Genomic DNA, 17,933 nt, shown 5'->3' on the forward strand with positions numbered 1-17,933 from the left:
AGACAAAAATGCTACATTCTCAAATACCAAGTGCCATAAAAACCAAAAGATGCGATAGATGAACTGAAAAAAAAAGGGAATATAAAAAAAGAGAAATAAAAAAGATGTTTATTATCTTCAAAGACCTCACTTGTCCTCCCCCCGCTTATAACCCCTACCCATGTTACATTCTAACTTTGTAAACGAAATAAGAAAATGTTTTTGTTTGAAATATCAGTTCTCGACGATAATTCTTGGCCTGAAGACGTAATCCCCCAACGCGGGTGATTACAGAAACATGTATGCACATATGTAGTCATCAATGTTTGTATAAATAAATTTCATATATACATACATACATATATATATATATATATATATATATATATATATATATATATATATATATATCGCTTTCACACGTCACACCACATGTGAGATGGTTAGCTATTATACGACGCGTCTAACACTAAGCCGTTGAACGACTCGGGAAACACTAAGTCGTTAAACAGCCAGTTTTTAAAACTTTATTTGATTTAAATGTAGTTCACATAAGTGAAGTTGATGATCCGACATTATCTGCAGGCCTTAATGAAATACACCATTAGTGAAAACAGCTGATAAACACGATTATATAAAAGTCTACAATGTAGGCTATTTCTTCCAAACAGCTATATATTCTGTTGTTCGCTTGCTTCATAGGAACTTTATGCAACTGTCCCGGTAGCAAATTTCACTCTCTCTTTCTTTCTTTCTTTCTTTCTTTCTTTCTTTCTCTCTCTCATTCTGTCTGTCTGTCTGTCTGTCTGTCTGTCTCTTTCTTTCTCTCTTTCTCTCTCTCTCTTATATATATATATATATATATATATATATATATATATATATATATATATATATAGTAAGTTATAAAATACATATGCCGATTAAACTACACTGAATATTCCGCGTTTCATCCATTCTAGGACTCTTAAGGCTTATGCGCCTCTCTCATAAGCCTGAAGAGCCCTAAAGTGGATGAAACGCGGAATATTCAGTCTAGCTTAATCGCCATATATATTTTATAACTTACTAACTAGCTCTACCTACGTATTGAGCACGTTTGAAGTAAATACTTAAAGTTTACGCATAAATTTATACTTTCGTATATTAATTTTATGAGAGTAAATGAAGTAGTTATATATATATACTAGCGGGGGTACCCGGCGTTGCCCGAGTGTTTGTTTCCGGGACGGGGGGGGGAGTTTTAAAAAAAATGTTATGGTTAGGTAAGTAGGAAGGATCAAACCCGGAGTCATGAGTAAAAGTAGGAAAATAAAGTGTGAAAAAAAAACATCTGCAACGTTAACAGTTCGGCCACCAAGAAAAGTCCATTCCAGTTGTTTAGGAAAAAAAAAAAAAAAAAAACGACTACGGTAGGTCGGCGCGAACGTGAAAATATAATGTGAATTGTCCAGCACGCTAACCACTACGCCACAGAGCACTGCAGCTTAGTTTAGTGATTTTAAATAACTTCACATGAAAGAACTACGAAGTCAAACCGGTGTTCTCTTCTCAACTGTTCCTTGTGAACGATCCCCAAACGGTGTTAAGTGGTGGCAGGGGGAGGAGGAATTTATTAGAGAGAAAATATTTTACCACTTCCATTGATCTTAACCGATTTTGGCCGTGACTTCTCAGCAGAAAAAGTATAGAAATCTAAGATTATCGAGGAATTTGAGAAATAATAAGCCTATAACACACTTCAGATATTGTTCTGCCGTTTGTGCATATTATATTTGCATGAAATATCTTGATTTTTAATCCTATTAATGTCAAAATCAGACGGGAAAAATGAGTTCATTTTATTTATATAGAAGAAGAATAGATAGAGAAGAAGATAGATAGAAGAAGAAGAGAAGAGAAGAAAGAATAGAGAAGATATATATATGCATATGTAATATATAACGTATGTACATATATTTATATATATACGCATATATATATATACATGTGTATGATATAATATATATATATATATATATATATATATATATATATATATAATAATTTATCCAATATTCTCTCTCTCTTTATTTCTCTCTCTCTCTCTCTCTCTCTCTTTCTCTCTATTTATGTGTAAATATATTTCTTTCAATTATCTTTCACTTTTTATTTATGCCAATACTTTAATTTATGAAACTCGATGTAATTACAGAGCATATAACAAATAAATGACCAAATCTATATTCAAAATTACAAGATGTTAACCATCTTACCGTTTATTCCTTTAAGTAAGTTGACATGCAAAATTCTTGACAGCACCTGTTTCGTAGCGCAAAATCATTCGAAACAAATGCTCGCAATAATTGCGCATGTCAACCTACTTAAAGAAATAAACGGTAAGACGGTCAACACCTTGTCATTTGGAATATAGACTTTTGTCGTTTACTTGTTTATATATATATATACATATATATATATACATATATATATATATGAAGAGAGACATATAGATAGATAGATAGATAGATAGAGAGAGAGAGAGAGAGAGAGAGAGAGAGAGAGAGAGAGAGAGAGAGAGAGAGAGAGAGAGAGAGAGAATATTCGGCTAAATTCTAGTGGCCAAGATTTTACTGTCCATTTTTTCTCATTCAAAACTTAAATGATTTTTTTACGAATCGTTCCGCTCAAAACCGACCAACCACACATAGTACATGAATACAGGGTCTTTCATTTATGTGCAGTTGTCTTTTTAAAACCCGCCAAATTGTTCTTGTGTGAAGTTGATGTTTCCTACTGACTCATCTGATCGCTTGAAGGCAGTGCGAACTCGCTCAACCGTGTCATCTGAAATTGAGGAGCACAACATTCTCTTAACTGGGCACACACTCGGAATGCCTACTGGAGAGAACTTGAATGCATACTGTAAAGAACTTGAATGCCTACTAGACGCTATCCTCGAGTGTTTAAGGTCTCTCTGTACAAGATTTGTCAGGACAACCTGGTATGGGGATACTTTTCACAACAAATAAACTCTGACTAAATGTTCAAAATTACGATGTACTTGCGACCCAAATAAGATTCCCTCTGTATGACTAGCCATCAATAGAGTTTACGAGGAATAGTGCACCTCCTCAAAGTGATGGTACATCGAGTAGAAACACAAAGCTGGATACTCCACCAGATTAGATGAATTCTTGTCCTGGAATCCAGTAAGATTATGACACAACAAGAACGATATACTCTAACATATAGAAATGGTAAACTGGAAAGAGGGAAATTATGTTCACAACTTCTTTACTAACTCAGTATTTGAGATGTAAAGGAGAACTTTAATTGAATATTCGAATATCTATGTGTCTCGTATAGAAATCAAGTGTTTGTCATAGAAAGGGAGCCCCCTTGATTTCTGAGAACTTTGATTGAAGTAAAACAAAAATGAATTTACCATGCTATCTTAAATATGACCTTTCTTTTTAGTTTTTTTTTTTTTTTTTTGGCGCTTCTGCACTATCAGAACGAAATTTTGTAGTCGATAAATGGAGTTTTTAGATTTAAAAAAAAACAATGTTTTTTTGTCAATTCTAATAAATTACACCGTTAGCTTCCAAATTATGCAGTTGAAATTACCTGAATATTACTGAATTATTTCAAAAAACAAACAAACAACAACTTTAATCGTGTTAGCAGGTGAAAAATTGCGGTCATCTTGTTTTTATAAAATAAATCCAAACGGAAAATTATCTCCCTTTGGAACTCTCATGTGTCTTACAGAAGCAAATACGATCGTTTTCTTTAAATTCTATTTTCTTTAATACAGTATAACTCCTATAATTTGAACATCCGCTTCGTTCAAATTAGAGGATGCTGTTCAAGTTTCGTGATAAAAAAAAATGTACTGCAGTAACTTTAATTTTCTAAGAATTAAGAAAAGTAAATGAAATTCATTGCTATATGATACTTCAAGTATGTACTAAGTTGAGTTTACGATATATTGCAAATAAGAATTGTTAAATATTATTACCAGGAACAAAAACATTGAAAATAAATTAAATCTACTCTTACTTGTTAGGTATTTATTACCTAAGTTGTCATCTACAGAAATCATAATTTATATAAAATACAGTTTCTATTTTCATCGATTGAGCTCTCGGGTGCTGCCAGTGTATTCCGTAAGCGATCACGAAAATCTACAATTTCTTAGTTCTGTAGCTTCTTTATGATTATATCTCTTCAGAGTGACATTGCTTGCAAAACATAGTTGTCACTGAAGTAAGGACTTTTTTCTAGAAATTTTATAACCGTCTCCATAGACTTTTCTGCATCATCCCATGATATTGCTTCATCAGAGTGTCCTTGGTTATTTACATTAGGGTCAAAAAAGGGAGCTGTCGCTATTTTCACCACCATTACTGCCTTCAGGATATTGATCAGTAATTTCCTCATCTTGTTACACCCACATTTCAACATCATTTGCATTAAGTGATTTAAGAACAGCGAGGTTGGTCGGTAACCGTTTGGTTTCAAGAATTTTTCTAGACCAGATATATTCTCGGATTCTTTCAGTTCAGAAGCCTTTGGCGCTGGACATAATTTACCCCATGCTTTTGTTAATGTACTTGCTCGAATTTGATTCCATGCACTTGCGAGAGAAAATATGGCATCTTTGATAGTAAAATGGTGCTGAAAATCGCTTATACTCACGGTACTATTTATCATATTCATCATGAAATCATTTCTGTAGAAACATTTCAAGTTCCAAATAATCCCTTGATCTATAGGTTGGATGAGAGAAGTCACATTAGGTGGTAAGTAACACACAACAATATTCCCGCAAGATGACACTAGTTCTGACTCAAGAGGATGTGCTCTACAATTTTCCAACAGAAGCAAGCACTTTGAATCAGGTTTACCTGATTCAAGAAAAACGCCTCTGGACAACTGGCACAAATTCTTGCAAAAACCATTTTTTAAACAACTGTTGATTCATCCATCCAATTCGTGAAGAATAATAGGATATTGGCAAAGGCGAAACTTCTTTCAATGATCGGGGACACTTTGATTTGCCAATGACAAGAAGCTTAAGTTTATGAGTTCCAGAAGCATTAGTGCATACCATCACTGTTAGTCTTTCTTTATTTAATTTGAATCCTTTTATTTTCTGCTTTTCGGATCCGGCTAATGTTTTTGTAGGTAAGCACTTCCAATTTACGCCACTTTCATCAGCGTTGTAAACATCCTCTGGTGTTAAACCATAATCGGCAATTATCGTCTTGAATTTGTCTCAATAATTTGATGCTGCATGTGTATCAGCAGACCGTTGTTCGCCTGACATTGTTAATTGTCTTATACCATGTCTACTCTTAAAGCTCCTAAGCCAGCCTTCACTGAATTTCATATCTTCTGAGATATTCAACTCTTCCTTAAGAGATTTTGCTTTAGCAATTAACATGGACCCAGATATTGCTACACCTTCATTCCATTTTGCTACAAACCACTCATGCAATATTCGATCGAATTCAACTTGCTTTGGTCTGCGAAGAGTCCTTCTTTTGACATGTCTTTTATTTGGAGAGAAAGCAGCAGCCTTCAATATTTCCTCCTATTTCTTCTGGATGTAAAACAATGTACTTCTTCCAATCTTATAATCTCTCAATATAACGCTATTTTCAACTCCAGCATCTAATTTTTCTATAATTTGACGTTTTTCGAGTAAAGTCAGTATCACTTGTTTTCTTTTAGTGTTGCGAGTCATTGTGATAGGTTGTTTTACACTATTTTAAATATAGTAATCTGAAAAGAATTACAGTAAGTGTAAATTAATTATCAATAGTTAATCTACATTAATTACATAGTACCAATATTAACATTTCTGCGCAATATCTGACTAAATCATGTAAACAGTTTTACTGCAACTCCGCATCAAATATGCTAATACAATTTCAATGGCGAGACAGTTCTAGTTTAGAGAAAGTCCAGGTTTAGAAGAAGTCCAAATGAGAGGAAGTCCAAAATGAGAGGAAGTCTAACTTTAGAGGAAGTTCAAATCAAAGGAGTTTTACTATATATACTTTTCTACCTTATCGATTTTTGTAATTTTTTGATATGCAGGGTGTCCCAAAAGAAGCTGACGGATTTTAAATTTGATTAACTTCCTCAATATTTAAGCTATGCTTACTAATTTTCATATATAGGTCGATGAGCCTTTCCGTAATTTTTTGAGATATAGTAAGATACCATAGTTTATTTATTATAATTTTATTTATACAACTTAATCTAGGGTATGTTTTTTACGAGGTTTAAGTTTAGTTATGAAAAATGATGTTACTCAAATATCCACTATTTTTATTTTCACACTCTTGTGTTCTCTGCAGGGCATTGTCCAGCACGTCACTCAATGTTTCAGGGATTATGGCCCTAATTTGTTCCGCGGTATTGTTTTTAAGGACATTTATTGTGGCTGGTTTGTTAGCGTATACCCACTCTTTGAGGTAATCCCAATTGAGGAAATCTGCATATGTGAGATCTGGCAAGCGGGGTGGCCAATTTATCTCGCAGCCACGAAAAATTATTCGGTTGCCGAATATGTCCTGGAGCGGATTTAATGTTTCTCGTCCCGTATATGCCGTTACACCGTCCTGCTGGAACTACATTGATCGAGGGACACCAATTTAACTTGATCTCCTTCTTACCAATGTGAATGGATCCTTGGCCACACTCTCTACTATCTCTGACGATTCTCATCACTTCTTGCCGTACGGGGTCGACCAGATTTAGCGATGTCACATAGAGACCCTTGCTCATGAAATCGAGCCATCATAGCTTTTATTGCATTGGGAGTAAGGGAATTTCTTGTGTTGAAATTTCGTCGAAATTCTTTTTGAGTTTCTGATATTGACTCCTTCAACCGAAAATACGACTCTACGATAAATATCCGCTCCTCGGTGCCTTGAAAGAGCTACTCTAGATGATCTGAAAAAATAAAAGGAAAATATAAAAAATTAAGAAAGTTATGACCATTTTTTAACTATCAGCTTCTTTTGTGGCACTCTGTATAATTATCTTAAAAATATGAGGAATATGTAGATACCATTGTTTTCATGTGAAATTCAGTTTTACGATTTCTGATTTTTTTCTGATAGTGCAGAAGCGCCTCTTTTTTTATTTCGTACGAAATAAACGTTGAACATGTATCATGATGCAGTTGTTGTTTTTTTTTCTTCCCTTTTTTATTTATTTATTTATTGTTTTTTTGTAAACTCAAAACGTTATTCTGACTGAATAACCGCCGTTATAGGATCTGGAAAAAATATACAGAAAAATCATTAATAACAGAAGATTTAATGAATTTAGTTTTAAAATAGTACCAGTTTTATCTTACTACCATTCATGGACATAAGAACTTGAAATGTGCCCAAAACGTCCAGACTTTATTAGGCATTTATATATGTATATATCTTTAAACAACGTTTGGTTTCCATGAAATAAAATTTCTAAAAATGCGATGATCGTTCCAAAAGTAAAGCCTCCTATTTTATTAATCCACAAAATGAATAAGCTGCGAAGACGGGTGTGGTACCATTAAAACGAGCGACCTTTTGTACTCCGGGATCTATTTTTCTACATAGTCACCACCATTCTTAACGCACTTCTGCCAGGAATTCAACGACGTGTCTCTGCTGCTGACACACGTTCATGACAGGAGATGTTTTCTTAAAGTCTCACACCGTTAATATTTACAACAGAGAGATGAAGCTTTGAAGTTATAAATGCATAAGTTCAGTCATCAAAATAATGCAATTTGCAATCTCCTCTGATCCATTCGAGCGGAATAAAAATATAGAAGGAATTATTTTTTAAAACGCCTTTCGTATTCTCATTTGATAAGCAAGCCTTCTATCAGAAAGGTAAATATCTACAAGGAAAATAATTGTATCTCTAAGACTATAAAATTTAACCATACATTATCATTTCATACTAGCTTTCTCTACTCGGTGCTATCCGGTAATGTATTGACAATTTTATTGTTTGCCTTTTTATACTAGTGTAATGGGACATTTACACACGTTTTAACAAGTAGGAAACCAACACGTTGTAGACGCCGTCGCAAGAAAGACAAAGATAAGGAATAGGAAAGAATTTCCACTCGCTGTTTTAAGTTTGCTTGCTTCAGTAATTCCATTAACATCGCCTGTGTACTATTCAAAATATAAATTTAGGAAGGAAAAGACAAGGAACAGGAAAGAATTTCAACTGGGTGTTTTAGGTTTTAACAAAAGACCTATATTCCCCCGCCTCCTACTCATCTTGACTGGACATCACCTACGTGTCTCTAACATGATCGTAGTCATCATTATGTGCTCACGTTCTTCTTTGTATAATCTTTTTCTTTTTCCTTGTCGTAACGTCACTTCGCATGCGGCTCAGCCATTTGCATACAGCTGGCATACGTATATTTTCGCTCTGTTACTCTAGAATAGCACGTATATTGTCGTCCTTCGGTAATTCTTGCAACATCGCCTTTGTACTATTCAAAACATCAATTTAATTGATTATATCACAAATATATAAGTTTCTAGAAAGATCAATTATTGCTTGTATTAAGACTGTTGCTAAAATATCGAACTTCCTTAGGCGGATATGCCTTAAGGCTGAAACTCAACTAAGTGTCAAAATGTGACATATTAGGGGTCCTACGCCAGTAGCGATTAAGTTAGCTAGTATGGATTTTGACAAGGGTCATACTGAGTGCATGATAACACAGATATGTAAAACAGAATCATTTCAAGGGTGGAATGAAAGATTGGGTGTCGTAAGGTTAAGACAGTGGGCAACTGGTCAAATGGTAGACAAGATAGAACGTAATGTTGACGAATGACGTCCCGTTTTCGAACTGAAAGAAACCAAGGTTTTCAAATCAGGCTCCGCGTGGAAGCCGTGCGAATGAGACACCGTCATTGATGTTGAAATAATCTACGCGGAATGTCACCTCGATGTCTCTGTCCATATGCGTCACTCATTTTGGTAAGATAGTACGTTCAGTAAAGAAGTGACTAATTAGCATAGAGAGCGTTAGTCTGTCTGTCTGTCTGTCTGTTTGTTTCTCTCTCTCTCTCTCTCTCTCTCTCTCTCTCTCTCTCTCTCTCTCTCTCTCTCTCTCTCTCTCTCTCTCTCTCCCTCTCTGTCGTATAGCTCTACAAATAAGTGATCCATGGTGAGAGACCTGCTCTTTTCCCTTAAAATTTCAAACGTTTTAATTTTATTGAAATTTAAACCATATGTATGAGATACTAATTTAGATTTTTCCAACATTTCAGTGTCTTTCGACTATAGGAGGGGTTAAAATGGAAAAAATAGGTCGATAAAACAAAGAAATAATATGGTGTTATGAGCGTAGCGAAAAAAGCGTGCATTCAATCCCGAGCAACGTCTAGTTTTTTCTGCAAGTAAAAATAATTATTTTGTATGGATAGAATGTGTCATCCTTTCATTTGATGTTTCCTGTAAAGCTACTGTCTGTCTCTTTTTTTTTCTCTCTCTATATCTATCTATTCCTCACCCCCTCTCTCTTTATATATATATATATATATATATATATATATATATATATATATATATATATATATATATATATATATATATATAAAAGTGAACGTGTCTGTCTGTGTGTCTGTGTGTCTGTGTACATTTCCCTACGCAATAACTCTGTCAATTTTTAGTCTATAGACTCGAAATTTGAAATACCGGGTACTGAGATTTGGGAAAATCGATGTGACGGGTGTCAGCCAGAAATTTGTCTGTTAAGGGGTCAAATTTCAACGATTTGACCTTTAAGAACTCTACCAAACTCCTCCGACAATTTTGGGTCTAGACACTTGAAATTTTAGATATAGGTTCCTTGAACCTGGATCTAACTTAATAAAGTGATTTAAGCCCGAAACTATAAATTTTAAGGGGTCATAATAGGGGTCAAAGTTTTAAAAAATTAACCATTTTTTTTTTTTTTTTTTGCTTTTTTTGCACAGCATACACCTCCAAACACCCGAGCAACGCCGGGCACCCCTGCTAGTATATATATATATATATATATATATATATATATATATATATATATATATATATATATATAAGCGCGAAACTCGAGTCTTGGACTTCAGGTTTGTAGGCTGTCATGGCTCTTGTGGGCTGCGACCTTGTTTGGCTGTGGATATATATATATATATATATATATATATATATATATATATATATATATATATATATATATATTTAAAGTGATGGTTGTGTAGTTCCAACGAGAGAAAAAATGTATATTTAAAAGAGTGTAGCCATCAACAATTATGGGTTTTTTTTTTAAAGGTTTTCATCATATTTTTATTTTAAAATATTTTTATAACGCGTTTCGAGCTTAGGGTGTGCTCTCTTCAGATGTTTTCGTAAGAAGTTTTTCTTTAAAATAGGAGTTTGTACAGTTACCTCCGCTGATATTAAATATGTTTTTCAGAGTGATGATGCGTGTGTTCAGACATTCTGGCTCCAACTGTAAGTGTTCAAATGTCCGGTCAAAGTTATTTTCAAAGAGTGTTTTTTAGTCCATATGGTGAAGGTTTTTATGGGGTTTTTAGGGTTCTTTTTAAAGACTTTCTTTCCCCATGTATAGCATACACTCACACACAATCAATCAAGACACAACAAAAGGAGTCACAAAATGCAACAAACAACGATGTGGAGTCTGCAACATAATATTAGAGGGAAACATATACACATTTACGAACCCCATACAAACATTCAAAATTAAAAAAAACCTAGATTGCACCTCAAAAAACGTGATCTATGTAATAAAATGTCCAGCATGCGATAAATCCTACATAGGCGCTACAAAAAACCTTAGTAATAGAGTAGCCCTACACCGATCCAACATCAAAATCGCGGAAAATAGACACCTACATGTATCACAACATATACACACATGCAGTGGAGGCAGATTCGAGATAATGCCCATCTTCCAAACTGACAACTACTTCTACTTGCTAACACAATAAAAAAATTTCATAGCAAAGTTTAACCCCGCCTTGAACATCTCTCCATAATTATACACATAAATAGGCAAAACACAAAATACACTTACACGCATGCATGCTTGGGTAGGTGTGCACCCTCACACACGAAACAACAAAAAAAACACAATAAGGCACACGCACACTTTCGCGGGCGCGCGCGCCCATACCCAGTACAGTACCATTTCTCTTAACTAAACAAACAACTAGAAATTATACGTATGTATGTGTATGTGCGCGCGTGTGTGCGTGTGTATATGTGTGTGTGCGTGGGTGTGCACATATTGTGTATGCGTGTGTGTATATGTATATGTCATCTGTTATCTATGCTGCATCTTGTTTGTGTGTATACGTGCACTTATGTTTGGGTGACCGAATCCATGTATGCATATGTGCTTGGATTAGAAAGAAAACTTCAACCAATATATACATAAGGTGGGATGTAGGAATATGTATGTGTATATGTGATTGTGAGTGCATGTGCCCATATATATATATGGGTGGATGAGTGTATACACATCCGTATGTATGTGTGTATATATATATATACATATGTATGCACATGTATGAGTGGGTAAATGTGTTCGTGTGGATATGGATATACACGTATGTGTGAGCCCCTACATATGTCTGTGTGTGTGTGTGCATGTGTGTGTGTGTGTGTGTGCCTACATAGTATGTGGATGTTTGTGAGTGTATGTGCACATACATATATGTGTGTACATATATGTGTGTATGTGCGTGTATGTGTGTGTATATATATCTTCTACCTATTCTCCATCTTACTTGTGTGTGTGGGTGCGTGTACGTATGTCTGAATGATTTAGCGCATATATACATGCGTGTTTTGGTTGGAAAAAAAAAGTATATATATATATATATATAAAATAAAAAAATAAAAATAATTATTAGCAGTGGATGTATGCGAGTACGTGTGTGAGTGTGTAGGTGGGTATGTATATATGTATGCTCCTACATATATTTCTATGTATGTACGTGTGTGTATGTGTGTGTGCCTGCGTACGTGTGCGTGTGCATGTGTACATGTACATGAATGTATATGTATGCGTGTGTGATTGTGTGTGAGTGTATGCTATACATGGGGAAAGAAAGTCTTTAAAAAGAACCCTAAAAAACCCATAAAAACCTTCACCATATGGACTAAAAAACACTCTTTGAAAATAACTTTGACCGGACATTTGAACACTTACAGTTGGAGCCAGAATGTCTGAACACACGCATCATCACTGTGAAAAACATATTTAATATCAGCGGAGGTAACTGTACAAACTCCTATTTTAAAGAAAAACTTCTTACGAAAACATCTGAAGAGAGCACACCCTAAGCTCGAAACGCGTTATAAAAATATTTTAAAATAAAAATATGATGAAAACCTTTAAAAAAAACCCACAATTGTTGATGGCTACACTCTTTTAAATATATATATATATATATATATATATATATATATATATATATATATATATATAATGTCGGTTTCAAGCCTAACATAAGGGGGCAATTGATGATAAATGATCGTAAACTATCGTCAGCTATATTTTTTTCTGTTTATCTTTTCGTTAGGCTTGAAACCAACGGTAACAATATTTTTCTGACCTGCTGTATAGTTTTAAATAAAACAATATTATTCCCTTGTATTGAAATTTTTTCTTTATAATCGAGCACTTTGCAGGAATTCTTTCACAAAAGCAGTGAACACACACACACACATACATATATATATATATATACATACATACATAAATATATATATATATATATATATATATATATATATATATATATATATATATATATATATATATAAATATATATGTAAAGCTGAATGTCTGTGTGTATGTCTATGTGTGTCTGGTCACGAATAGGCTCCTATATGGTTGACTATTTTAAAAAAAACTGATTACATATAATGATAGAAGATGTATCGAGACACAGGAATGGGTATGTTTGATCTGACAGAACGGTGGTTCATTAAAATTGTGGGGTCTGCATTCGCGCCTGGCCCACAAAATATGGAAATAAAAAATTTAAAAATTAAAAAAAAAAAACGTTTACAAGTGTTTTTGATATAGATGTACATTAGAATACTTTGATAAGTATGTTTTAACTTAAATAGGGATGATATAATAAAATTGTGGGGTCTGCGTTCGCGCCTGGCCTCCATAGAATGGAAATAGGCACAAACTTTAATAAAGACTTTTCATATCTATCTGCGTAAGTATACTTTGATAATTATGTTTCAGCTTGAAGAAATATGGTATAATAAAATTATGAGGTGCTCGTTCGCGCTTGACCTCCATAGAATGGAAATATGTCACAAAGTTTAACAAGGTTTTTTAATATACAGGGTGGTCAAAAAGTCAGGTAACATGTAAAAGGTAGAAAAAACAATATGATCCATTATAATCTCTATTCGTTTAATATTATTTGTTTAAATATTTGAGTGTAATATATAAACCACCCCTCCTGATTTCTGGCTTTGGGGCTATGTAAAGGATAGCGTTTATGGCAAGAAGCCTGATACAATAGCGTCTTTAAAGTTATTTATTGAAGAGGAGATTGCGCGGATATCAGCTGACATGATTACACGTGTTACACCATCAGTGGTTAATCGCTTCCAGCGATTGATAGAGAGAAATGGACGACAATTAACAAAATAAACATATTTCATGTTTGTTTCATTTTATATTTCAATGTATGGTACTTAACTATACGTGTATTGCTAATATCGTTTTTCTTTAAAATGTTACCTGACTTTTTGACCATCCTGTAGATCCACAGAATATTGTGATAAGTGTTTCAGTGTGAACAGGTATGGTATAATAAATTATGGGGTTTATCTATTTTATTTTTACTTTCATCATATTTTGCTTTGGTTTTGATACCCCAAAATCGAAGCTATCTCTTTACAACCCTTCCTTTTCATAACCTGTCATACTTTCATAAATCAGAGTCCATTTTCTGGAGGCTGTTTTTGAACCCAGTCAACGACCGGTACTTTTGCTAGTATATATATATATATATATATATATATATATATATATATATATATATATATATATATATATATATATATATATATATATATATATTATGCACGTGATCCTCGAACGGGATGTGTAGTAAGGCAACGGCAACGGCCTAAAACTTCCAGGAATCGAACGGACCGTGGCTAGGTTTTTAACGAAAGCCGCTTAAAAAAAATAAAGAAAAGAAAAAGAAAACAGTTATCACAACGGAAATCGACTAGAAGTAAACAGTATGTTAGTCGCTGATTCAACTGTCAAATAGACCAATTATGCTTGCCCAAAACGAATCATGTACATAACCGGACGCGATTCATTTCGCAAACCCGGATGTCTGCCTAAAATCGCTTGTGCAAAAAAAAAAAAAAAAAAAAAAAAAAAACGCTTGCATAACCAGAAATGGCTGGCTTCATCATCCCGGATTTTTTTGTAATAGAAACTGTCCCCTTTCCACCACGGACACAGCACATAAGTCAGTGACGTTTCAACTAGTATGGGTGACCCTTATCATTTGCAGGAGTGATCAATTCATTGTTCGTGTTTGCACTACAAAGACAATGGATTGAATCTTTACGAGTGACTGGGGAGCTTATAGTGAAGTAAAGGTTACGCAATCCCTAAGCGTACGTAATTCGAGAGAGTTGGCAGAGATTCCAATAACCGGAAGCTAGTAGCTCTACCTGCTATATAGCGGGGGTATATGGAAGAAGAAACTTCATACATTTCTATCTGGAGGTCCTTGTCTTCCTTCTGCTGGGCACTGTGATGAATGTCCATCATACTAACGCAATGAAACGATTGAGACATACCTGACTTTTCTTCTTCGTGAACTGCAAGACAATGACTTTTTAATTTTATAAATAGGAATTAATTTCAGATGTCGCAGTGTTTTCCCAGGAGTCTGCTTTACGTGTCTACGTGCTTGTTTCTTCTAACCTCGCTTCCCGGCTTCTTTGGAGCACGTCTGCACACCTTGGTGACAAAACCCAAACTCCCAGCTCTAACCTTTTTGACCTGTCAGTTCCGCTACGTCATCATCAAAAGGACACGTTTCATTCATGAGTTCCGAACGTCTTACTAACGTGTGACCTCTTGGTCCGTACACACCTGCTTAAGATCGATCTAGTTATAGTTTGTTTATATTTTATTCAAGCTAATTTTTGTAAACATTTCAGTGGACAACTTATTTCTTTAAACAATAAATAATTCTTGATATAAACTATTTTAGCAAGATCACTGCTGTTGTCCACTTACCACTAAATAGATATATAGATAGATAGATAGATAAATAGATAGATAGATAGATAGATAGATAAACAGACAAACAGATAGATAGATAGTTAGATAGATAGACAGATAGATAGGCAGACAGATACGCAGACAGATAGAAAGATAGATAGACAGATAGGCAGACAAATAGATAGATAGATAGGTAGATAGATAGATATACAGATAGACAGATAGATAAACAGATAGACAGATAGACAGAAAGACAGGCTGATAGACAGACAGATAGATAGATAGATAGATAGATAGATAGACAGACAGACAGACAGACAAAGATACAGACATACAGACAGACAGACAGATAGATAGACAGACAGACAAACAGATAGACAGACAGACAGATAGAACGACAGACAGATAGATAGATAGATAGATAGATAGATACTAGCTAATTAATACTTTTAACCCTGTTATTATCTAACATGCTAAGTCTTGATAGTCTAGTCCATCTTACAATTTAATTCATAGATCGAGAGTATGGAGCAATGGAATCACACATTTACAAAGATATTTTTGTACAGACACTTCCACCACTAAATTTATCGCACAATGACTGTATAAAAAAAGAAAAATCCATGGTTGGAATATACTTTTCACACTATTATTTAAAATTTAATTTCAATTTATATGCCAATACGAAAAAATTATAATTACTCACAGCTATTTCGCTAATAACATTTCCTCCGATGAGATGAGCTATTTATTGAAAATCTACGGATTAAAGAAAAAAAAACTTTTAAATGTTGTACACGTTTGTCAAATAATAAATTTTGATGTAATTCTACATGATTTAAGTCAGAATTTCTGAATTGATTGTAACTAGTTAAACAACCTATACCCTGTTTGATTCTCCTTTTATTCCTCTATAATTTTACCTATCCATATTTGACTTTTAATTGAAGTATCCTAGTGTTCAGGTCAATTAAAAAAAATTAGCTTCAGATCGAGAAGGAAAAAAAGGAAACTCCGCAGCAACAAATGAGCTTAAAACCAACTTAAAATATTCACTTTTTAGCATTTCTAATCGTAAAATATCCACCATTTTTTATTCAAAATATAAGTTTTAAAAGCACATCTTAATCATGGTACCATAAATTAACCTATGTTTGCCAACAAACCATAATTTGCTGAGGTTATGCATAGCTTCAATTCAAAATAATGCTTCAGGAATTAAGTTCTAAAATACCTATCCAATAGTTCTAAAATATTTATCCGATAGTAATTCATGTCCCATTAATAAGTATTCTAATAGTAAAAACTAATCTTTAGCTCAATGTACGTTTTATTTCAATAAAAGTGGGGGTTAACCTTGGTTTTTTTTTATTAAAACGGTTATAAATAGATTAATATCTAAAAGCTATAATTTTTCAAGTTTTACTGATCAAAAAACAGTATCAATTAATCCCCATTCCTTAATTACTAATTATTTTTATTTTCCTTTTCCCTTTTTTTCTTTTCTTTTTTTTTTTTTTTTTTTACTAATTACTTGTTAAACTATTCTATTTATCTGGAAACGGTGTCAACCACCTTGCTATCAATATGACTAAAAAAAGTGTTGCCAGTTTCGAGACAGTATTGCTAATCCTTGTTAATCCTTTTTATAAATCTAAATTTCTTATCTAGTAATCCATGGGTTTTATTTCTAAAATATATTTATAATGTAGAATGTTGGGATCCAGATTTGCTTGAATCAATCATTACAACTAATTTACATCATTCTTACCTATTTAACGCTATATAAACTTTAGCCCTGCACCTAAGAACCTTTATTTTTCCCAGAATTTTTTTTTTCTTCTTTTTTTTCTTTGTCTCAGATACATTTAAGGCGTGATAACAAAAATCTATTCCTGTGTAGACATCCCTGTATAGCATCCAGCCTTTTATTTAATATTTGTTCTTTAGAATTGAATATATAGAAGGCTTCCAATAAACACAGATTGCGCCTTTTTGATGCCCCAGGTCTATACTTACACCCCCTATCTACTATTGACCATTTCAATTCAAAATCTTTTTTGTTTTTATGAAGTTCTCTGACACAATCACCTAATGCAGTTGTATTCCTGTTTTTATTTCTAATTATAATTCTTGTACTATCCCCCCTTCTATCATTAACACATTCTCTATTAGTTTCCATCTCAGGTTCATTTTTAAAGGGTACAATATGGTTTATGTATCTTTCCTTAAACACGCACTCCGTGGCCCCAAGATATACCTTCTTTATATTATCTGTCTTAATCTCACATTTGTACACTAATTCTGAAGTTAAGCATTTACCATCCAACGGACAGTTGTCAGGTATTCTGCAGTTACAATTTCTTTCTAAGACACGTTCATCCAATGCTTACTCGTTATTATTAATTATTCTGCTTATTTTCCTATTAGAGCTAAGTTGGCTGAGGTAGAGAAAGATAGTTTTACCGAGTTCCTGTTAATTATTCATTAATTATTGTTAATTATTTATTAAAATAAATATTTAAAAAAATAAGTTTAATTAAATAAGGAAATATAGAAATCTCATTTTAGAAATCGATAAATCGTATTAATAAAGCATGTTTAATGGGCATAGGTAACATCATTTGATATT

Source organism: Euprymna scolopes, chromosome 19 (genome assembly GCF_053919585.1).
Source record: "Euprymna scolopes isolate OS-2025 chromosome 19, ASM5391958v1, whole genome shotgun sequence".
In the NCBI taxonomy this organism is placed as follows: Eukaryota; Metazoa; Mollusca; class Cephalopoda; order Sepiida; family Sepiolidae; genus Euprymna; species Euprymna scolopes.